This window comes from Polyodon spathula, chromosome 44 (genome assembly GCF_017654505.1).
Source record: "Polyodon spathula isolate WHYD16114869_AA chromosome 44, ASM1765450v1, whole genome shotgun sequence".
Classification (NCBI taxonomy): Eukaryota; Metazoa; Chordata; class Actinopteri; order Acipenseriformes; family Polyodontidae; genus Polyodon; species Polyodon spathula.
In genome coordinates this window covers 136,441-161,475 of record NC_054577.1, presented here as the reverse complement: position 1 = coordinate 161,475, position 25,035 = coordinate 136,441, and the positions used below count along the sequence as shown (strand labels likewise).

Here is a 25,035-nt window from a genome sequence, read left to right as displayed (position 1 = left end):
TAGAGGCCCAGAGACAGACTGCAGTTCAAAAAAATAACTATTTTATTATAAATAAACAAAAATAAAGTGCACAAGGGCAAAATAACAGATACTCAAACACAAATAAAGCAAAAACAAAACTCACAAAAATAAAGTTTCCAGGCTGGGCAATGCCTTCACTGGATTTAGAAAATTCAAAAAACCACAAAACAAACACCAACCTGCTTCCTCAGCTCCCTTCTCTCAAATGAGAAGCTGAGGCCTCCTTTTATATCAGGTGGCTGGGCGCTGATTGATCGTTAATCAACCTAATCAACTAATCAACCCCAGCCACCTGAACATAATAAACCCAGGCAGGCAGGGGAAGTTAACCCCATCCCTGCCAATTTAAAAGGGCAGAGCTTTGCTCTGCCACACACCTCCCCCCATGTACAACGTACACCGGCCGCAATCGGCCAACTCCCCCCTTCCCCCCCCCCCCCCCCACCCTCCTCCCCCCAAGAGTCCAATTATGTCCCTTGGGTGGGCTGTTATGGTGGGTGGTGGTGGGCGGGGTTGATGTCGGAGCCCCCAAGCCTTCTTTGGTTGAGGGGGCCCCGAATGTCCAAGGTAGCATGGCGACGGCGGCCCGGCTCCCTCTGGTGGCGGAGGCGGCGACGGCGGCCCGGCTCCCTCTGGTGGCGGAGGCGGCGACGGCGGCCCGGCTCCCTCTGGTGGCGGCGGGCGGCGGACCGGCTCCCTCTGGTGGCGGAGGCGGGACGGCGGACCGGCTCCCTCTGGTGGCGGAGGCGGCGACGGCGGACCGGCTCCCTCTGGTGGCGGAGGCGGCGACGGCGGCCCGGCTCCCTCTGGTGGCGGAGGCGGCGGCGGCGGCCCGGCTCCCTCTGGTGGCGGAGGCGGCGACGGCGGCGGCCCGGCTCCCTCTGGGGCTCTGAGAGCGGCGGCGGCTCCTCCCTCTCGGGCTCGGCGGCGGGGGCTCCCTCTCTGGCTCTGGGAGCGACGGACAGATCCTCCTCCCTCTCTGGCTCTGGGAGCGACGGAGGCTCCTCACCCCTCTCTGGCTCTGGGAGCGACGGCGGCTCCTCACTCCTCTCTGGCTCTGGGAGCGACGGCAGATCCTCCTCCCTCTCTCTCTCTGGGAGCGACGGCAGATCCTCCTCCCTCTCTGGCTCTGGGAGCGACAGCAGATCCTCCTCCCTCTCTGGCTCTGGGAGCGACAGCAGATCCTCCTCCCTCTCTGGCTCTGGGAGCGACAGCAGATCCTCCTCCCTCTCTGGCTCTGGGAGCGACAGCAGATCCTCCTCCCTCTCTGGCTCTGGGAGCGACAGCAGATCCTCCTCCCTCTCTCTCTCTGGGAGCGACGGGAGGCTCCTCCTCCCTCTCTGGCTCTGGGAGCGACGGCAGATCCTCCTCCCTCTCTGGCTCTGGGAGCGACGGAGGCTCCTCCTCCCTCTCTGGCTCTGGGAGCGACAGCAGATCCTCCTCCCTCTCTGGCTCTGGGAGCGACAGCAGATCCTCCTCCCTCTCTGGCTCTGGGAGCGACGGCAGATCCTCCTCCCTCTCTGGCTCTGGGAGCGACGGCAGATCCTCACCCCTCTCTGGCTCTGGGAGCGACGGCAGCTCCTCACCCCTCTCTGGCTCTGGGAACGACGGCAGCTCCTCACCCCTCTCTGGCTCTGGGAGCGACGGCAGATCCTCCTCCCTCTCTGGCTCTGGGAGCGACAGCAGATCCTCCTCCCTCTCTGGCTCTGGGAGCGACAGCAGATCCTCCTCCCTCTCTGGCTCTGGGAGCGACGGAGGCTCCTCCTCCCTCTCTGGCTCTGGGAGACGACGGCAGCTCCTCACCCCTCTCTGGCTCTGGGAGCGACGGCAGCTCCTCGCCCCTCTCTGGCTCTGGGAGCGATGGCAGCTCCTCGCCCCTCTCTGGCTCTGGGAGCGACGGCAGCTCCTCGCCCCTCTCTGGCTCTGGGAGCGACGGCAGCTCCTCACCCCTCTCTGGCTCTCGGGAAGGCGGCTCACCCCTCTCTGGCTCTCGGGAAGGCGGCTCACCTCTCTTTATTGGAGTGACCGGTGGATCTCCCATGTCTACCGCCAGGTAATTAACCACCATGAGGGCAACCTCTGGGAAGGAGGCCGGGTGGTGTTGTTCCTCCCACTGTTCCCACCTCTCCCCATCTCGACGCCACAGCGTGTTGATAACTATGGGGAGATCGTGGACGAGGTCTGCCTCAGGGTGCATCAACCAGTCCCAGATCTCCTGGGACGGTGGTGAAGGTGGTGGTGCTGGAGGTAGTGGGGTGGCCCCTGATGCCCGGGGTGAACAAGGCACCTCTTCCTGGGCCTGGTTGTAGGGGCATCCTGCCCAGTTGTGGCCGTCCTCCTCACACCGGCCACACCAGTTTGCCGGTGGCACGTCTGGGCAGGACCGCCAACGATGGTCCTCCTTCCCACACCAGGAACACCAGGGGAAGAGGCTGGCCGGGTCCTCCAGCGGTGGCTGCAGCAGCTTACATTTCTTCAGCTGCTGCTTGTCCTGCCTTTTCCACTGTCTGCTCTTCTTTCCCATTTTTTTTTTCTCAAAAAAAAAAATAAATACTGCTCTGAGCCTCTAGGTGGCGCTATCCCACTTCTGACACCAAATGTGGCAGGCTGGCGAGTGGATAGAGGCCCAGAGACAGACTGCAGTTCAAAAAAATAACTATTTTATTATAAATAAACAAAAATAAAGTGCACAAGGGCAAAATAACAGATACTCAAACACAAATAAAGCAAAAACAAAACTCACAAAAATAAAGTTTCCAGGCTGGGCAATGCCTTCACTGGATTTAGAAAATTCAAAAAACCACAAAACAAACACCAACCTGCTTCCTCAGCTCCCTTCTCTCAAATGAGAAGCTGAGGCCTCCTTTTATATCAGGTGGCTGGGCGCTGATTGATCGTTAATCAACCTAATCAACTAATCAACCCCAGCCACCTGAACATAATAAACCCAGGCAGGCAGGGGAAGTTAACCCCATCCCTGCCAATTTAAAAGGGCAGAGCTTTGCTCTGCCACAAGGGGTAACAGGCTGTTACTAGTGGATTGTTTAGAAACATACTCAATTATGTTACAACTGTTCTGTCTGAAATATATATCTGTAACATTTATGTAATGCCTTTGTGATTTTTTTATTCATTTGCTAGCAGAATGTTCTGATTTGTTTCTAACTGTCATAAGCGATCGCTCTGTTTGCCATATATTTTCTTTCTGTAAGAGGAGTGTCCTTGTGATCCCATATAGAAAGTGACAAAACAGGTCGCCCTCCTTAATAGAAACCGAAAAAGAATAAATATATGCACAGGTGATTTACTGCAGCGTCAGACATTGGAGGTTCAGGAGTGTACTGCAGTATTTAGAAACAAATTCTGTGTAAGTCAGGGTGGCTGAGCAGTCTAAGGTGTTGTGTTTAGGTTGTAGTCTCTCTGGAGGTGTGGGTTTGAATCCCACTTCTGGCAAATCTTTTCTGTTCTTTTATTTCATAAAACATCCACCGAATGCTTGGTAATTTGAATGCTTCAAATTATGCCTTTCTATTACTGTGAATGTGTCATTGTTCAGCTTAACTTGAGAAACATTTCATGCATGTGGCCATTTAGCTCACTGGTTAGAGCATGGTGGTAATAATAGCAAGGTTGTGGATTCGATCCCTTATGGGCCATGACTTTTCTTCTTTAAATAAACCACAGCATTTGTAAATTGATTTCTAGTGCAATGACTTAACCATTTGGCTACGACTACGCTATCACAGATTTGCATGAAAACATCCATATATCCAAGTTATTGACCCGAGACGATTCATGACCACCGCAATTGTTTTTAAGCCCACGTTTCAAATAATGAACATTATAAAAGCAAATCAGCATTGACAACTGAACACTGGTATCAAGCTGCGATATAACATGTGAGAATAGGAGACGTGCTTGCAGGGGAATTAGCTCAAATGGTAGAGCGCTCGTTATTCAGCTGCGGCGTTACCATTTGCTTGGCATGCTTGCTGTGCACTCTAGCATTGCATTAAAAGCATTTACAATGTCAGGATGTCATGGCGCAACGGTAGTGTGTTTAACTCCAGCTCAGAAGCTTGTGTGATTTAAATCACGTTGGGGTCAAGCCTTTTTTTGTTTCTTTTCCACTTTTTAACGTGTTTCGATTTGAATGTGTCCAGCAACGTGCTTATAATTCAGTATGTCCAGTATTTCATTGATTGCAAATATATAACGACGTCTTGCCTCAGTTAATCTTTAAAAAAAACTACTATGCCAACACAAGTAAAACAAGCTAGCAGAAGATGGTTTCAATCCATCAACTGCTGGGTTATGGTCCCAGCACGCTTTCGCTGCGCCACTCTGCTACACTTGTAAATTACCAAGCAGAGGGAAAAACTGGCGGGGTCGTGTTGCTGGTTAAAACGATATGTCCTGGAAGACCCTCATTAGTATAGAGGTCAGTATATCCGCATCGTGGAGACCCTTTCTGGCACAAAGAATACTCGCTTTTCTTTTATACAAGAATACATTGAAGTCAGTCTGTCATGCATAATGACTGTACTCACACAATGAGTGCAACTAATCGTTTATTAAATAATTTCAATTTTCTTTCAAGTATTTCCATGTACGGATAATTCTACGAGTGTGTGTGTGTGTGTGTGTGTGTGTGTGTGTGTGTGTGTGTGTGTGTGTGTGTGGGGGGGGGGGCAACAAGATTCTCTGCCATATGTGGTTATTGAAGCCACAATGCAAAGTACTGACCACTATACAATCACGGCCAGTTTCCTCCTCTATAGCAATCACCTTTCTATGCCCATAGAAATGCTAGCCGCCAGGCAAAATAATTAAACAATTGGTCGAGGGGTCCTGGGTTCAAATCCCAGAAAAGTCTGATTTTTAATATTTTGTATTACACGTTTCCAATTACGATGCATTGCCGGTACGCGCTTCTTCACATGACTGAAATATCACAGTCACGAAGGACTCAGAATGCCCAGTGGTTAAATCAGGACTGTAATCTTTGTGTAAACTGGGAATTAAATTCTTAAAAATTCAACAGAAATCTGACATAAGATAGTATAAAACCACTTGCAGCGGGAGGGACGGTGTAATCCCGGGGACAAGTGGCTGCACCTTAATTAGATCATTGATTAATCAATTCTTGATTCTTACCTATAAAATGCGCCGCACTTGTCACGGCAGAGATCGCTGGTTGTAATCAGATGACTTATTGTTGGTTTTAGTCCTCTCCTCCCCTGTCCAAGTTTATGGTCAGCGTTCTACCTGCAGTTTGGACGGGCGTGTGTGCAATCTCTTCCGGTCAACTGAGGAATCCAGGAGTGCCAGCCACTATTTCTTTGACTGGTTATTTTAGTGTCTTTTCTAGGGTTTTCTTTCTTTATTCTCTTGGTGGTGTTTAGGTTTCTTGATGTGTATTTGTTGCTAGACCACACTGATTTCTGATTCTGTGCTTACTTGCTATCTTTTGTGTACGAGTATTCTGTAGCAGTTTATCACTGTCGAGCTGTGTTTGTTGGAACATTGTTCCTCCCACACAGTCAATCGAGTAAATTTGCACTTTATTTGTATTTGGTATTTTGAGCACTTTATGAATTGGTCGGTATGGTTTAATTATTGTATTTTGTTTTGTACCTCATACAGTAATGGTTATTTTGGTAACACGTATTTTGTTTTTTTCGTACGCCCATGTGTAGTCTAAAACAATCCGGCTTACAGTATGATGTTCTATCAGATGGTTGTTTAACTTTCAATATTTGATTTTGCAGCGCATCTAATTGCAATGCCAGTTTTTTGCTATGGCAGGACTAAGAATAGGACGATATCACCCCTTAGATTGTGATTAATCATACAACTCACGCTTACCATCCATATTTGCAGTTTTCCTGACAGCGCATAATCAATGCATGATCCCAAATGAACACCTTTGTTTAATGAGGCTTAATGTACTGACTATTACCACCTCACAGAGCATTCACTCACAGGGAAACTTTAAAACTGATGCTTTTAAAACTATTCACTAGTTTGAACAAAGAAACAAATTGCGGGTAGTTGGGGAATGTATTATGCTTTGTTTCAATCTTAAAAGAAAAAGGGGGACATTCAAAAAGCAATTGCGTTGGCCAGGAATCTAACCCGGGACAACTGCTTGGAAGGCAGCTATGCTCACCACTATACCACCAACGCCTCAGTTTAACGAGGTAGTCTTCCCAGCGACAGCGAGTGGAAGCGACATCGAGTGGGAGAAGTACAGGCGTGAAAAAGTACAGAGCAGTTTAGAAGCAGTTTGAAAGCAGGTTGACGGCTGCAGAAGAAACTAAACTTCGGAAAAAAAACCCTCAACATGGTCTTCAAGCCAGTAATCTGTGACACCTGCTTGATGTGAGAAATCCGAGAAAACCCAGCGGAGCTAAACCAAGTGTGCGTAAAGTGCGATCCAGGATTTGCATAAACTAGTAAGCATGCTAGAAATGGAGCTGGAAGAAGTGAGACAGCAACATGATCTTGAGGAACTGGCACACCCACAATTCATGGAAGTCTGCATCACCCCTAACAGACTGAAAGCCACCAGGGAGATAGAAGGTCAGAACAGCTGGGTTCAGGTAGGCAGAAGCAGGGAAAAAAAGAAACTTCGTCAAACACAACCACCAGAAATCAAAACAACCAACAGATTTGAGTCACTTCAGAATTTTGATGAGCAGAACCAACAACAAGAGAATGAAAGGAACAACATCCAGGACCCTATTGACAGTGGTGACCAGACAGCAAAAAGAAGGGAGGTCATGATTGTTGGGGACTCCATATTGAGAAACACAGCAAGTTCAATTCGCAGTTTGGACCCCCTTACTACAACAGTGTGCTGCCTTCCGGGAGCCTCGGTCAAGCACATCACTGAAAACGTGGACAGGCTCCTAGAACGAACAGGAGACGACCCGGTAGTAGTCGTCCACATCGGTACAAACAACATTGGAAGAGACAGACCAAAATCCCTGCAAAACAAATTCAGAGAGCTAGGAAGGAAATTAAAAGAGAAAACCAAAACTGTGGTATTTTCTGGTATACTACCCGCACCTTGCAAAGGACCATATGGACAGCTGGAAATAATTAATCAAAACGCATGGCTGAAGACGTGGTGCACACAGGAAGGCTTCACCTATCTTGATCATTGGACCACATTCTACAACGAGGACTATCTGTATAGACGGGACGGACTGCACTTAAATAACAAGGGAACCAGTCTACTTGGGAGAAAAAATCCTCGAGCAGGTTCAGAAGCATTTAAACTAGAAAGAAGGGGGGAGAGATCAACAAAAAAACAGAAGGGAGATCGCATCAAAACAAGAACAACAACTCAGGGAAGAAACCATTAAATGTATTTATCTAAATGCTAGAAGTATCAGAAACAAAATTCTAGAACTTGAAGCTACTGCACTAACAGGTAACTATGATGTGATAGGTGTTACAGAAACGTGGTTGTCTGAGAGTGATGGGGACGAATATAATATTTGTGGGTATACACTGTATAGGAAAGACAGGCAGGACAGAAGAGGAGGAGGGGTAGCGCTATACATAAGAAACAGTCTTGAAGCCCAGGTGTTAAACCTGGACAAAGAAAATAAAACCGAATCAATATGGGTCAGAATAACAGAAAAAAATTCAAAGGGCATAATAATAGGAGCATGCTATAGACCGCCAGATTCAGACGGTGAGCAAAATAATCTGTTATACAATGACATTAGAAATGTGTGTAGCAAAGGAGAAGCCATACTAATGGGGGATTTCAACTTCCCCCAAATAAAATGGGAAAACCCGGTGGGTAGCGCGAAGGATGAAATAGAAATGGTGGAAATGACAAATGACTGCTTCCTAACACAATTTGTGAAGGCACCGACTAGAGGGGAGGCATGCCTTGATTTAGTCTTTTCAAATAACAAAGATAGAATAACTAAAACAGAGGTCAGAGAACCACTGGCAAACTCAGACCACAACATGGTCTCATTTGAAGTGTTTTTTAAAACCCCAAAAGTAATGACTAAAGCTAAGGTTTACAATTTTAGAAAAGCAAACTATGAAGGTATGAAACAGAGACTAACAGAAGTAGATTGGAGTAAAATAGAGAAAACACCCACAGAAGAAGGATGGTTGTTCTTCAAAAATGTAGTACTAGAGGCGCAAAACAATTACATCCCTAAAGTAGACAAATCTAAATGTAAAACTAAATTGCCAAAATGGTTTAATAGATCAATTAAAAAAAAATATTCAGCGAAAAAAGACACTTTACAGAGCATTAAAAAAGGACCAAAAAGAAAGTACGCAGAAAGAGTACACAGAACTGCAAACGCAAGTCAAAAAGGAAGTTAGAAAGGCCAAGAGAGAAATAGAAATGAACATTGCTAAGGGAGCTAAAACCAATTCCAAAATGTTTTTCCAATATTACAACAGCAAGAGAACATTCAAAGAGGAGATTAAATGTTTAAGAGATACAAATGGCAAAATCGTAGATGAAGAAAAAAAAAATAGCAAATATATTAAATGATTACTTTTCACAAGTTTTTACAAAGGAAGATACTGACAACATGCCCCACATGTCATCCAGTTCCTGTCCAGTTTTAAATAACTTTAGCATAACTGAGGCAGAAGTGTTAAAGGGACTAGGAGCTCTTAAAATAAACAAATCCCCTGGGCCGGATGAGATCCTCCCAGTAGTACTCAAAGAAATGAAAGAAGTAATTTACAAACCGCTAACCAAGATCATGCAGCAGTCTCTTGACACAGGGGTGGTACCGACAGACTGGAAAATTGCAAACGTAATACCGATCCACAAAAAGGAGAAACAAAACTGAACCAGGTAACTACAGACCAGTAAGCCTGACTTCTATTATATGCAAACTTATGGAAACTATAATAAGATCCAAAATGGAAAATTACCTATATGGTAACAGGGTTCTTGGAGACAGTCAACATGGTTTAGGAAAGGGAGATCGTGTCTAACTAACTTGCTTGATTTTTTTGAGGATGCAACATCGATAATGGATAATTGCAAAGCATATGACATGGTTTATTTAGATTTCCAGAAAGCTTTTGACAAAGTCCCGCACAAAAGATTAATTCTCAAACTGAACGCAGTTGGGATTCAAGGAAACACATGTACATGGATTAGGGAGTGGTTAACATGTAGAAAACAGAAAATACTTATTAGAGGAAAAAACTCAGAATGGAGTGTGGTAACCAGTGGTGTACCACAGGGATCAGTATTAGGTCCTCTGCTATTCCTAATCTCCATTAATGATTTAGATTCTGGTATAGTAAGCAAACTTGTTAAATTTGCAGACGACACAAAAGTAGGAGGAGTGGCAAACACTGTTGCAGCAACAAAGATCATTCAAAATGATCTAGACAAGATTCAGAACTGGGCAGACACATGGAAAATGACATTTAATAGAGAAAAGTGTAAGGTACTGCACGCAGGAAATAAAAATGTACATTATAAATATCATATTGGAGATACTGAAATTGGAGAAGTAATCTATGAAAAAGACCTAGGAGTTTTTGTTGACTCAGAAATGTCTTCATCTAGACAATGTGGGGAAGCTATAAAAAAGGCTAACAAGATCCTCTGATACATTGTGAAAAGTGTTGAATTTAAATCAAGGGAAGTAATGTTAAAACTGTACAATGCACTAGTAAGACCTCATCTTGAATATTGTGTGCAGTTCTGGTCACCTCGCTATAAAAAAGATATTGCTGCTCTAGAAAGAGTGCAAAGAAGAGCGACCAGAATTATTCCGGGCTTAAAAGGCATGTCATATGCAGACAGGCTAAAAGAATTGAATCTGTTCAGTCTTGAACAAAGAAGACTACGTGGCGACCTAATTCAAGCATTCAAAATTCTAAAAGGTATTGACAGTGTCGACCCAAGGGACTTTTTCAGCCTGAAAAAAGAAACAAGGACCAGGGGTCACAAATGGAGTTTAGAAAAAGGGGCATTCAGAACAGAAAATAGGAGACACTTTTTTACACAGAGAATTGTGAGGGTCTGGAATCAACTCCCCAGGAATGTTGTTGAAGCTGACACCCTGGGATCCTTCAAGAAGCTGCTTGATGACATTTTAGGATCAATAAGCTACTAACAACCAAACGAGCAAGATGGGCCGAATGGCCTCCTCTCGTTTGTAAACTTTCTTATGTTCTTATGTTCTTAACCTCAAATTCATCTCAGCCGGCAACAAGAAGCTGTTCAAGCTACCATCTCTGAAGTTACTGACTTGAAAGAATAGTACCTGATTTGCTGCAGAGAGGTTTCCTTCAAGATTACAGCGATCTGATTTTTTTGTAAATCAATTCGAGGCATTTATTTTAGAAATAACTTGTATTACTTTTCATTTTATTTTAGTTCCTGTATTGCTGAGACACACTAATTTGCTGTAGATTTTTGTTTGGCGGGCCTCACAAGATTATATCCTTGTTGTAATTTTGTTGTAATACTTTTTGACACCACTATCTGAAATACATTAAACTTCACACTGCTCGTTATCAAGTCTTTTAGTTCATGTTCATCCTCGACACCTCTTGGTAAGAAGATACCCATCATGCATGTGGACGCATATGGCATCCTGCAACAGCCTTGTTCCTGCTCATAGAAATTGACTGCAGGTCTGCTTGGAAATCCCAGTGGAGGTATAACAGCAGCACCATAATAAAAATCAATAAATCTTCAAATGTCAGCTCGGTTTCCGTATCTATTGAAAAATAAAACTATATCTAATCTGACTGACACATTTGAAGTCTGTAGTGTTTTGTTATTTTTATAAGCTGTCCCCTTCACTATTATTCCCATCCTTCATAGACTAGAATGGGTTTTAGCAAAATAAATGCAAGTGCACATTCAGTATTTGTTGCATAAATGAATGAAAACATTAATATTTTTAGACGTTCCATATTGGACTTCACAAAAATATATTTGTCTAATATATATTTGCATGTTAGTTAAAAAAACTGAAAGTTCAAAATTATTCACACCCCTAACCATTAAAATGCAATAACTCTGGACAGAAATATTTTTGTGATATGTAACGAGTCTGCCAATGTTTCATGTTTGCATGGATTTATGCAAAAAAAAAAAAAAAAAAAAAAAACTTTTTTTTTTGTTGTTAAAACAACATTTTTTTGTAAAACAATGTAACTTAGTTCTCACACTTATTTATACCTTCCGAATATATATATATATATATATATATAATATATATATATATATATATATATATATATATATATCCCATTCTAGTCTATGAAGGGTGTGAATTAATCTGGAGGGCACTGTATGCAGAGTATACATGGTTAAGGGAAAACATGACTTAAATCCATTACTTATTCAAATGCAATAGAATTTATACATTCCAGAGAGTAACAAATACATTTAATTTAGAAAAATAAACCGTTCTGTAACTCCAAAAACAAATATAAAAATAATGACTTGGTTATTTTCATATAATCAATCACCTACCCATAGGAAAATGTGTTCATTTAAAAAAAAACTACTTTCTAAAATGTTTTTGTCTGATAAATATACTTGGAACAGAAACTTATAAAACCCCAGTCTTGGAATTTTGTGTCAACAAATATCTTTTAGAAGGTATTGAACATATACTGGGTTAAACTATAGTTAAACTTCCATTTATAAAACATACTATTTTTTTTTTATTTTAAATATTTTATTCTGTACACATACAGAAAATCCAAGATCCTTACCATTCACCATGTTCAGAAACAGCTCCCATGCATATACAGTCTTCTCCTCTGTGTCACATTTGTTGGATCCTTGTGCACTCCAACCAATCTCAAACAAGCTTTTGAACATTGTTCTTGTCATTGGTTCCTGCATATTTGTGAAGATTGGCAGGAAAGCAAACATGTTTTCCCTCACCATGTTCTATAGGTTCCCACAAGAATTGAGCCCTTGTGTGAACTGTGCAATCATGTTGGCAGTCCTATAAAATAAAATAATATAATTCAAACTTAAAGGTTCTACTGCATTCACAGACTTTCACTTTACATAAGGGCTTCATTTTTAAAGGTGATGTGACGGAGAAGTCTGTTGTTTTTCAATGGGCTGTGCCGTCACATCTACTTTAAAAATGAGGGGGTTAATCATCAACACCGTCTCCAAAGACCGCATCAAACATAGGTTTTTTAGGTTCATCGGGAATTCCTTTTAAAAACACCAGATAAAGCCAATTTTATGTAGCATTTTTATCCTGCTTAACTTTTTTTACCCCAAGTCTTAGAACAGTTACATTCACAAAAACAAATGTTTTTTATTTGTATGAAGTGATCCCAGTATGTTATATCAGTGTTTTATGTTAACTTTAGTTTCATTAAATGTTCATGTTATCCAAGACCATGAACAGAAACAGATTAACATTTGAGAAATATACAACGGAATAATACCTGTGAAAAATGTAGTGCTTGACTACACTTGCACATTTTTGAGGAATATCCTGGACCTGAGCTGTGTAAATACTTGGAACTCCACATTCAGTTATCCAGTCACCAAGGGTACGTTTCAGACCTTCCAGATCCTCCTCTGATCTGCACAGCAAATTCTAAAAAAAAACTCAACTTTTTACAGTACGTAGCATAAAATAAATAAGGGTCATATGGTTAGATCTACAATAAATATCCTGACCTGCTTCTGTTTAAAGATGTGTTCTAAAGTAGTAGAGCAGAACAAACAAATATAATGATTGGTTGACTTTACCTGTTGTAAAGTTAGTTGTATTTCTGCATCACGTAGAACACTCAATCAGAACTATCTAATTTGGGTGTTTGGCCACACATTAATTTATAGAGGGTGGGGTTCAGGGCACTAATCCCTGGTCCTCCATGTGTCAAGGACCAGGCCATCATCTTCCCTGCAGTATAGTATTTGTGGTCCTCTAAAGCTCCCTGATTGGAAGTAAAAAAACAAGCTCCCTCAAATGTTCTGAAACTAGACTGCACTCCTAACATTAGAAGCCTATTATGAGAAAAGAAAACACTACAGCTAAATATATGATGTCAAAAGGGTGCATAACATTTTCAATAACTGATTTGATATTGTAAGAAATAAACTACACTTAATACAAACTTTTTTGTTAAAAAAATACATTATGTTTTAAATGATCTATTACATTAAAGTTATTCTGGATTTTTCCAGTCCTTAGTTAATGTAAGAATGTATTAATCTCTCTAAAGAACGTCTGAGTTAAGGAAAATGTTTAATTGCAGTTTTATTATTTGTTTAATGAAATCAGCATTTGGTCTAGGTAACCCCCAAGATCCAAAAACATGAAGAGAGAGATACCCCCACTCTATGGAGAGCCGCTGCCAAGGAGCGACTTGGGAGTGGAGCTACCTACAAAGGCCCTGGCAAAAGAAAAATTAGAGTGACCCCTGGCATCAATGGAGGAGGCCTGCAGGTCCCGGAATTGGAGACATTGGAAAGAGGTTAGTAAGTAGAGGCCAGAGGGCTACATGGCAGGACCCAATACCTGAAGGTGAAAGAGAATCTCGGACAGACTGAAAGAATAAAAGCACACGAGCTGCGACAGAACAGCGTCGGCAGAGAACCTCTAGCTTGGTAGAGCGCCTCACTTACCCCCAGGAGGGAAACCGATGCAGGGCTGAGTGATAAAAGAATGAGGAGGCTGAATATGAAAGAAGCATAGATTAAAGGTATTTGTTTGAAAGAGTATAGAGAGAGATAGGACCCCTGCAATCTGGCTAAATGCCTGCACTTAGTATGGGGCTTGTCATTGAATTACATTTAAATATTAGGCTGTAATGTTGATAATGTTAATATAAGCTGATTTATAATATATATTTTAATTCTGAGTAAAAATGTAATATACAAATTCAAAATGTCAAACAGAACAAGTTTGAAATATAAAGGACAAAAGACAATTAATTGTTACATTTCTGTTGCAAACAAGTGATAGAAAACTTGTAAGAAAACTATCTTTAAATATGCTACCTTTAGATTTTGATTTAATCTACTTTAAATCTATTTTTTCTGACATGTTTACTGACTTTTTTAAAGTTATTATTAGTAGTAGTTAATCTAACTTTAATTATATTAAATGAAATTATTCAGTTTGTATTTGCAGTCAGCAACAAGTGAAAATCAAATACACATTTCTCAATTCCTGTGAAATCTTTTGGTAGACTTTAGCGTTTCAGACAGGACGACCTCGGGATCCAGTCTCAAAACAAACCCTCTCCACTTCTCTGTGCGTGGGGGTGCACTGAATGTGACGTCACGATCCACAGTGCAGCCTCTACTGTGAACACACCCGAGCCGTGCTGGGGGACTCGGCTCGGCTGTGGAAGTGTGAAAAGGCTGAGTTGTTTGGGCTCCCGATCTTGTTCACACTCAGGCCAGGGAAGAGCCTCGTCAGGGTTTCCTCTTTCACTTTGTGTTGTTTTTCTACCCTCTTCAGGATCGTCTCTCTCACTGCTCATTGCGTGCACAGCGGTTTCCATGACAACATAAAATTGTTGCAATCCGAAATTCTAAAAACTGCTACAATTCCAACTGAAATTTCAAACTGCTGCCTGAGTTTAAGCCTGTCGATTGAAGTAACTTCACTGTACAAGGTGGTCCTCAAAGTCGTGCCCGCGGCAGCTGTTCTTAAATTATGGGTCGTGAACACATTTCTGGCGGGTCGTAGCGTGGGAAAATAAAGAAAGCTTTAAACACGTTTTCCAACAAAAGCGCCACAGCACTCTGTTGACAGCGCTGCTCGCTTATGCTGTGCTTGTACCTACGCAGCATTTTATTTTATTTTTGAGGGGAACGGCATTTGCGATACGGTCAACCAATTGAATATCTGCATTGTCTTTGCGGGAGCCCAATCATAAGTTAGCTGGGTGGGACATAAACTGTGTCTGTTTCAGGTGCAGGTACTGACAGTAAGTTTAACCAATAGGAGAGTCAAATATCTGCCAAGATATTTACGCAACTGTACAATCATAAGCAAGCAGAGGCCATTCACGGTATTCCGCATGAAAATTGAAGGCGAGTGAGCAGCCAATGGGAAGGTGAAAGATCTGCCAGCTGCCCAATCATTCATGAGCAGAGGCAGGGTGTTAACATGCCAGGTAAGCACTGAATTTCACCGACTGTTATTGAGAAAAATAATACATTTCAGTATTTAGAATTCAATTTTCTATCTCTCTCTATATTTTTTTTATTTCACCAGACAAGGGGAACCTCGCAGTAGACTTAGTTACGAATCCACTTTCTCTGAATAATTGTACTAGAGATGAGCGATCTTTAAAACATAGTGTTGACAAATTTGTCAAATTGAAACAAAGTGTGACGCATGTATGACATGTAGCTTTGTATGATAAAATAACCTTCAAATAAGTGGTCAATAGACAACATTTTTTGTACGATAAAATTTTTTATGAACGTAGTACTCATAAAATATATTTAATAAATCACATTCTCACATTCAGTGTGCTGTGAGTGGTAATGATGGACTCTGAACGGAATAATCTTACTCGGTTCTTATTGGGTGATTATCGCTATTATATATATTATATATATCTATATATGATATATATATATATATAATATATATTATATATATATATGTGTCAAGTCGTACTTGGGGGTCGTCCTAATGACCTGACATTCCTTCATGACCTCCACTCAAGTGACGAGAGTGACTGGGGGTCTGGGGGGAGGGACCCCCCGTATATTTAACTAGAATGAACCTGTAAACATACAGACACACACATTATATATATATAGTTATACATAATATATATATACATTATATATATAGATATATATATATTATATCACTTTCCCATTGGCTGCTCACTCGCCTTCAATTTTCATGCGGAATACCGTGAATGGCCTCTGCTTGCTTATGATTGTACAGTTGCGTAAATATCTTGGCAGATATTTGACTCTCCTATTGGTTAAACTTACTGTCAGTACCTGCACCTGAAACAGACACAGTTTATGTCCCACCCAGCTAACTTATGGTTGGGTTTTCCATGAGACAATGCAGATATTCAATTGGTTGCTCATAACACAAAAGCCAGTCTGAAAAAAAATAATAATAAAATGCCACGTAGGTACAAGCACAGCATAAGCGAGCAACACTGTCAACAGACTGCTGTGGCGCTTTTGTTGGAAAACGTGTTTAAAGTTTTCTTTATTTTCCCACGCTACGACCCGCCAGAAATGTGTTCACGACCCATAATTTAAGAACAGCTGCCGCAGGCACGATGGTCTGGCTTCACGGGCACGAATTTGAGGACCACTGTTCTAGACAGTAGATGAATGCATTATTGGACATCTTAATTGTCATTCTTCTGCTATAGTCAGCAATCAAACACTGTGCTCCAGTCTAGCTGCTATAGTCAATCAAACACTGTGCTCCAGTCTAGCTGCTATAGTCAGCAATCAAACACTGTGCTCCAGTCTAGCTGCTATAGTCAGCAATCAAACACTGTGCTCCAGTCTAGCTGCTATAGTCAGCAATCAAACACTGTGCTCCAGTCTAGCTGCTATAGTCAATCAAACACTGTGCTCCAGTCTAGCTGCTATAGTCAGCAATCAAACACTGTGCTCCAGTCTAGCTGCTATAGTCAATCAAACACTGTGCTCCAGTCTAGCTGCTATAGTCAATCAAACACTGTGCTCCAGTCTAGCTGCTATAGTCAGCAATCAAACACTGTGCTCCAGTCTAGCTGCTATAGTCAATCAAACACTGTGCTCCAGTCTAGCTGCTATAGTCAATCAAACACTGTGCTCCAGTCTAGCTGCTATAGTCAATCAAACACTGTGCTCCAGTCTAGCTGCTATAGTCAGCAATCAAACACTGTGCTCCAGTCTAGCTGCTATAGTCAATCAAACACTGTGCTCCAGTCTAGCTGCTATAGTCAATCAAACACTGTGCTCCAGTCTAGCTGCTATAGTCAATCAAACACTGTGCTCCAGTCTAGCTGCTATAGTCAATCAAACACTGTGCTCCAGTCTAGCTGCTATAGTCAATCAAACACTGTGCTCCAGTCTAGCTGCTATAGTCAGCAAAACACTGTGCTCCAGTCTAGCTGCTATAGTCAGCAATCAAACACTGTGCTCCAGTCTAGCTGCTATAGTCAATCAAACACTGTGCTCCAGTCTAGCTGCTATAGTCAGCAATCAAACACTGTGCTCCAGTCTAGCTGCTATAGTCAGCAATCAAACACTGTGCTCCAGTCTAGCTGCTATAGTCAATCAAACACTGTGCTCCAGTCTAGCTGCTATAGTCAATCAAACACTGTGCTCCAGTCTAGCTGCTATAGTCAATCAAACACTGTGCTCCAGTCTAGCTGCTATAGTCAATCAAACACTGTGCTCCAGTCTAGCTGCTATAGTCAATCAAACACTGTGCTCCAGTCTAGCTGCTATAGTCAATCAAACACTGTGCTCCAGTCTAGCTGCTATAGTCAGCAATCAAACACTGTGCTCCAGTCTAGCTGCTATAGTCAATCAAACACTGTGCTCCAGTCTAGCTGCTATAGTCAATCAAACACTGTGCTCCAGTCTAGCTGCTATAGTCAATCAAACACTGTGCTCCAGTCTAGCTGCTATAGTCAATCAAACACTGTGCTCCAGTCTAGCTGCTATAGTCAATCAAACACTGTGCTCCAGTCTAGCTGCTATAGTCAATCAAACACTGTGCTCCAGTCTAGCTGCTATAGTCAATCAAACACTGTGCTCCAGTCTAGCTGCTATAGTCAATCAAACACTGTGCTCCAGTCTAGCTGCTATAGTCAATCAAACACTGTGCTCCAGTCTAGCTGCTATAGTCAATCAAACACTGTGCTCCAGTCTAGCTGCTATAGTCAATCAAACACTGTGCTCCAGTCTAGCTGCTATAGTCAATCAAACACTGTGCTCCAGTCTAGCTGCTATAGTCAATCAAACACTGTGCTCCAGTCTAGCTGCTATAGTCAGCAATCAAACACTGTGCTCCAGTCTAGCTGCTATAGTCAATCAAACACTGTGCTCCAGTCTAGCTGCTATAGTCAATCAAACACTGTGCTCCAGTCTAGCTGCTATAGTCAATCAAACACTGTGCTCCAGTCTAGCTGCTATAGTCAATCAAACACTGTGCTCCAGTCTAGCTGCTATAGTCAATCAAACACTGTGCTCCAGTCTAGCTGCTATAGTCAATCAAACACTGTGCTCCAGTCTAGCTGCTATAGTCAATCAAACACTGTGCTCCAGTCTAGCTGCTATAGTCAATCAAACACTGTGCTCCAGTCTAGCTGCTATAGTCAGCAATCAAACACTGTGCTCCAGTCTAGCTGCTATAGTCAATCAAACACTGTGCTCCAGTCTAGCTGCTATAGTCAATCAAACACTGTGCTCCAGTCTAGCTGCTATAGTCAATCAAACACTGTGCTCCAGTCTAGCTGCTATAGTCAGCAATCAAACACTGTGCTCCAGTCTAGCTGCTATAGTCAATCAAACACTGTGCTCCAGTCTAGCTGCTATAGTCAATCAAACACTGTGCTCCAGTCTAGCTGCTATAGTCAATCAAACACTGTGCTCCAGTCTAGCTGCTATAGTCAATCAAACACTGTGCTCTAGTCTAGCTGCTATAGTCAATCAAACACTGTGCTCCAGTCTAGCTGCTATAGTCAATCAAACACTGTGCTCCAGTCTAGCTGCTATAGTCAGCAATCAAACACTGTGCTCCAGTCTAGCTGCTATAGTCATCAAACACTGTGCTCCAGTCTAGCTGCTATAGTCAATCAAACACTGTGCTCTAGTCTAGCTGCTATAGTCAATCAAACACTGCTCCAGTCTAGCTGCTATAGTCAATCAAACACTGTGCTCCAGTCTAGCTGCTATAGTCAATCAAACACTGCTCCAGTCTAGCTGCTATAGTCAATCAAACACTGTGCTCCAGTCTAGCTGCTATAGTCAATCAAACACTGTGCTCCAGTCTAGCTGCTATAGTCAGCAATCAAACACTGTGCTCCAGTCTAGCTGCTATAGTCAATCAAACACTGTGCTCCAGTCTAGCTGCTATAGTCAATCAAACACTGTGCTCCAGTCTAGCTGCTATAGTCAATCAAACACTGTGCTCCAGTCTAGCTGCTATAGTCAATCAAACACTGTGCTCCAGTCTAGCTGCTATAGTCAATCAAACACTGTGCTCCAGTCTAGCTGCTATAGTTAGCAATCCCCAGACACTGTGTTCGAGTCTACCTAATTCTACTGCAGCTCATAAAGAATTTCCTCAGTGTTACCGGTCCATCACTTCCATTCTCTACACCGCTCTCACATGTGCAGTTTTTGAAAGATGTTGCAGCAAAACATGGATTTTCATTTTCATTTTCATTTGAACACCTCTGGTCCTACCCTGAGCTCATCTCTGTTTGCACAAGCCAGGCTTTCAAAACCTTATTAGAACGGAAACTTCTCATTTTACAGCATGATATGTGCTGCATGATACATGCTATCCGGTTAAAGAAATCTCTGTTTACAAGCCATGGTTTCAGTTATGGTTGCACTTCCTTGTTCTCTGAGGGTGAAACTGTCCCCACCCCTTCGCTGGCTTCTTTCCTGTCATTAACCAATCAGCTGCTGCTCCCCCTGCTGACTGGCATGCTGTGAGCCAGTAACATGACCCAGAAGACAGTGCAGAGGTGAAGTGACCTGGGGAGTCCAGCAGCCTTTCCGAGTGCGAGGCACTGTGGCAAAGTGGCTGGTAATAGGGAACAGGTGTAGCGGTGACAACGGTAATCCAGTGAAAAGGTGCTTTATTTATATTCCAGGTCTGATGACCATAAAATAAGAAATCCCTGGCAATACACAACAATGTGTAAAGCTGCGGATAACAAAAACAGGGCACAGTCCCGAACAAAACAAACACATGCTCACCAGTCCTGGGTGAGTGCAGTTGTGCGGGTGGTCAGTGCAAACACAGGTAGTGTGGTGTGCAGTGGTGCTCCGGACAGTGCTGACCCATGGCGACAGCTCCGGAGGTGTGCTTAACTGTCTAGAGGTGAAAACACGGACAATTAACAAGACAGACACAACAATACACAACACGCAATTCTTTTTAACAATGAGAGCTCCTTTCTCGGTCCTTCTCTCTCCAAGCATTTACCCAAACGAAGGAAAAGATCAGCTTTACCCTGGCCCCTATATGTAATCCCGCATGACATCTTGGTAAACGGTTGCAGCTGCCCCTCGTTTACCTGTCAGATCAATACGGACTTACAAAAGAGTCTCGCTTCTTTCCAGGCTGCCCGACTTCCCGGTCCCGGAAACGAACTGTCAGGCCAGCCCTCCGAGATACTTCTCCTCCTGTTCTTTAGTGCCCTCACAGGTCGAGAGGAAGATTTATCACCAGAACTCATTATCTTTCTGTCACAGGCACGTAAAGAGAACTTCCTTCAATCCAGTTATCATGTCTAATCTAGGTTTGCGAGAACATCTTTCAAAAGCTGAACGGTGCGTTCGGAAACTCAACGTGACGCTGTCACAAAGACAGCTGTAGTGGGTGTACCCAGAATAACAACAGAGGACAGACAGAGACGTGGGTTTTTGGTGAAGGTGAGCTGTTCTCAACATTTAATAAACAAAATAAAAGATTTAAACAGAAAAACAGCACATCAAACCAGGACACGGCACTTGAGGACAAAATAAACAGACAAACAAAATGAATTAACACCAAAAGAAACATACACTAACAAACAGCTGACAAACAGACAAACATGGTGAATAAAATTATGATTTACTTCACGTTTTCACTTTCTCCTCTCCACATCCGTTCTCTACTCACCGAGTGGGAGAAAACATGCTGCTTTTATGCAGCTGTACCGAGACTCGATTGCTAATCAATCATTCAATTGGAGTCGCGGTACAGCTGCACATGAATTTATAAAAGTGCAATTCCCCATGCTCACATATTATTTTACCTGCATGTGAAGTGCTGTGCAATCCTCGTGCCTAAATACAAATATACCTTTTAAACACTCATGCTCGTAACCCATATTTATATCCCGTGTATTTTATACATAAACACCAACATTAACACCCTACATCTAACATAAAACACTAATAAACATAAAGAGGCAAGACAATCTATTCAGAGCGTGAATTTTCTCTTTAGTTTTCGTTGACCTAAAACAGTTTGAAAATGAAAGTCGTCAGCGAGACACAACAGTTCTGGTTTTGTCAATGATATAAACACTTTTGGTTTAATTTGACAGCGAGGACCAAAATGTAAGCCGGTTGCTTGTGGAAAATGTAACCCTGATAGTACTATTATTAACTATGATCATTATGCAGTTTAATGGCTTTTTCTTAGACCGATATAACTGATTTTTGTATTTGTGTATTTTTACATGAGTTTTCAACTCTGAAGTCTAATACTACTGTAACTGATACTGCTGCTCTGTAGTAGCCTGCAAGCATTACTCACATTCACCAGCATTATACATGCAGAATTCACATAGAAATAGAAAACACACCACACACCCTGACCCTAGCTCGTCACATTAAACTTGCACCCCTCAGCCCCCTCCAACAGGTCCAGCCTCACCTGCAATAATACTTGAGAACAGCCTGCAAGCATTACTCACATTCACCAGCATTATACATGCAGAATTCACATACACAAACAGATAGACACACAGGCGATACAGAGAAATAGACACATACACAGACAGACAGACAAATGTTTCTACACCCCTGCTGCAATCTGGCTCATGCGGTGTCTCAATCAACAAAAATATGGCTAAACAGAAATGTTCCTTGCAGAAGTGAAACCTTCATGCAGACGTGGCTGTTTGTTGTTGCGTCGGCTCACGAACGGCCATCGTGCATTTTTTTCAAGCTCAACCCGGGTCAAATCGTGTCGACCCACATCCTGAGGTGGGTCACTGGGACCCAGGTTAACCTGGGTCAAGCCAAGTACCTGGTTTCACACCATGAAAGATCATGACCCAGGTATTCAGGACCCAGGTAGAAGTGCCAGTGTGAAAGAAGCTTAATTCATACATAACCACGCTGTGGTAACTTTAAGAAGTTAAAATGAAAGGCTTGATTAAAGTTTAACCAAATAAATAAATAACACTATGAAACAAAAACTTGTTTTGACAGCTCATACTTATTGAAATTACAAAATGTGACGTGTTTTAGAAAGGGACGTGACAGAGTGTCACAAAGACGGCTGGAGTGGGTGACGTCAGACCAGGAACCAGGAACCAGGAAATAAACAACAGAGATGGAGTTGGGAGAAAGGTTTTTTTCTCTACCAGTATCCAAAACAAAGAGATGAAACAAAACGGACTAACATTAAACAAACACTATTTTATTATTATTATTATTATTATTATTATTATTATTACCTCCGTCTCCAATCCCATTCTCCACTCACCGAACACACAACCCAGAGTGAGTGAAAACATGCTGCTTTTATGCAGCTGTACCAAGACTCGATTGCTAATCAATCATTCAATTGACCCGTTTATATCCCGTGTACCAATGACTATACACCAACATTAACACACAACATATAACACAAAATACACACAGGGGTGGGCACTTTGCCACATTTACCCCCCTTGTGCAAAGCACACATGGCCTCAATGTCCAACTCCCCCCTTAAAATCCCAAAAGTCTTGCTCAAAGTCCTGGGCCAAGAACAGAGACTTTAAGGGGTTGATGGGCGGCAATGTTGCCAATATCCAGGCTGCTACTGGCCATGCTGTCAGCAGACGTGCTGACAGTGGGGCGAATCTCTCCTCCCGCTGTACCACTGGCAGCGGAAATGCTGCGGGGGAAGGTGGTCTCCTGACCTCTCCCCCCTTTCTAGCTGGCAGCTCCCTCTGGGGGGACTCCAGCCCCCAGAACTCCTGCAGCAAAATTGCTGCAGGGAAAGGAGGTTTCCTGACCTCTCCCCCCTTTTTCATAGCCGGCAGCTCCCTCTGGTGGGGCTCCGGCCACACTGACCCCTGCGGCCAAGCAGAGCTGACTGCAACCCCTGGCGAAGCAGTTCCAGCGACCCCAGGTGAGGCGGAGCGGCTGGCAACCCCAGACGATACGAAGCAGAGCAGCATGCAACGGAGCGGCTGGCAACCCCAGACGATGAGGAGCAATAGGCAACCCCAGGCGATGCGGTGCAACAGGCAACCCCAGGCGATGCCAGGCAGGCATCCTTGGGTGAAGCGAGGCGGGCATCCTTGGGCGAAGCGAGACAGGCATCCTTGGGAGAAGCGAGGCAGGCATCCTTGGGCGAAGCGAGACAGGCATCCTTGGGAGAAGCGAAGCAGGCATCCTTGGGCGAAGCGAGACAGGCATTATTGGGCAATGCGAGATAGGCATCCTTGGACGAAGAGAGGCAGGGAGTCCAGGTGTTTCCCTCAGCAGGCTATACAAGGGCTGCTGAGGACCACCAGCATCTATTCCTGGTCCTTCTGGTGCAGGGAGAGGCAGCTGAGGACTGCTCCTCTCCCCCTGATCCTTCTGGTGGAGGCAGAGGCAGCTCCAGCTCCTCTCCTGATGGTGTGGTGGTGGCAGGAAGTGATACCAGCAGGCATTCATCCTCTGCTGGTGGAAGCATTCATCCTCTGCTGGTGGAAAGGGACCCAGCAGGCATTCATCCTCTGCTGGTGGAAAGGGACCCAGCAGGCATTCACCCTCTGCTGGTGGAAAGGGACCCAGCAGGCATTCACCCTCTGCTGGTGGAGGTAGCGGAGGCAGAGGCAGCTCCGGAACACTAAATCATTGACCCAGAAGAGAAACGATGTGGTAGCCGCAGATTGGAGGAACTGTTGCACTCATTAACCAAGGTGTCATGATAGATGGTACAAAAGCGAACGAAGCAATGTGATCTGTTCCTTTCTAATGGTTAAAGCTCACTGGAAGGAGAACTGTATTGTGAATCGTGAGTGTTTTGTTTGTCATGTCTAAATTGTCCTTGTTTGTTATTTAGACGGGTAACATGACCAGGAGCTGTCGCCAAAGGCCAGCACTAAACCCGCACAACAATTTCCTATTTCTCGGAGAACTGTAATTTTACCATGAGCACTTTAGCACTCACTGTGGACAAAGGAATGGACAAAATGAAGACAAATTGCGCGTTTTGTTCTTTTGGATTTCTATTTTGAGAAATCGTCCCACATATGTAACATATGTGACTTAAAAGATGTTGAACTGTGTTGGAAAACATGGATTGAGAATTGATTAGCAGTTTGCTATGCATGTAGACTGACAGAGCTATACTGGTGGTTTTTTTTCTGAAAAGAGACTAATATTGCAGATAGCAGACTGTTTAATTGTATGTACTGCTAACAATTGATAGAGCCCTTGCGTCTACAAGCTTCTTGCCCAGCATTGACTGCAAGCTAACAAGATAACAATGCTGTGGACCAGAAGGGGTCAGGCTGTAAGACTTTGGAATGCAAAGTATAAAGGGGCTAAAAGGCTCCCAGGGACTGGCGTTGGACCAAAAGGTTCTCAAGGAGAATAAGAGATAACTCCACTGGACTCAAAGGGTCTCAAGCAAAACAGAGAGATATGAACAAGGAAAATGACAAAAACTAGATGTATGGACCTTTTGGGGCGCCAAGGGTCTGAAGAATTCAGAGGTCGTCACACAAGACTACACACACAGACACACATACTAAATTAAGTATTTATAGTATATGGTAACAGAATAATGTGTTGTACCTTTGCTATTGGTTAAGTGTCAGAGAAAGAGGAGGTGGACCATCTATACAGAAGGGTATTTAATGTCATGCAAACATTGTAATGATGAGTATTCTGTTTGTCCTGTACCTGGGACCAGACTCCCTGCATATTTCAATAAACCTAACAACTGATTGAAGAAAAGGACTCTGTGCATTTTCTTGAATCTACTTAATCACCATCTATTTTTTGTAAGTTTAAAGCTGACTAATGAGAACTTGAATGAGTGGAAAAGAGATGAAGAAGTTGCGGTCAAC

The 25,035-nt window shown here is 43.1% G+C and overlaps 1 protein-coding gene and 1 non-coding gene across 4 annotated transcripts in view; one reads left to right on the top strand and one right to left on the bottom strand.

Annotated features, from left to right (window-relative positions):
• Positions 1–25,035, top strand: part of LOC121305563 (fibrous sheath CABYR-binding protein-like) — a 133,453-nt gene that overhangs the window by 45,507 nt on the left and 62,911 nt on the right. The window lies entirely within an intron of this gene.
• On the bottom strand, positions 6,139–6,210 carry trnag-ucc. The gene has a single exon. It is a non-coding gene; the product is annotated as a tRNA-Gly (tRNA).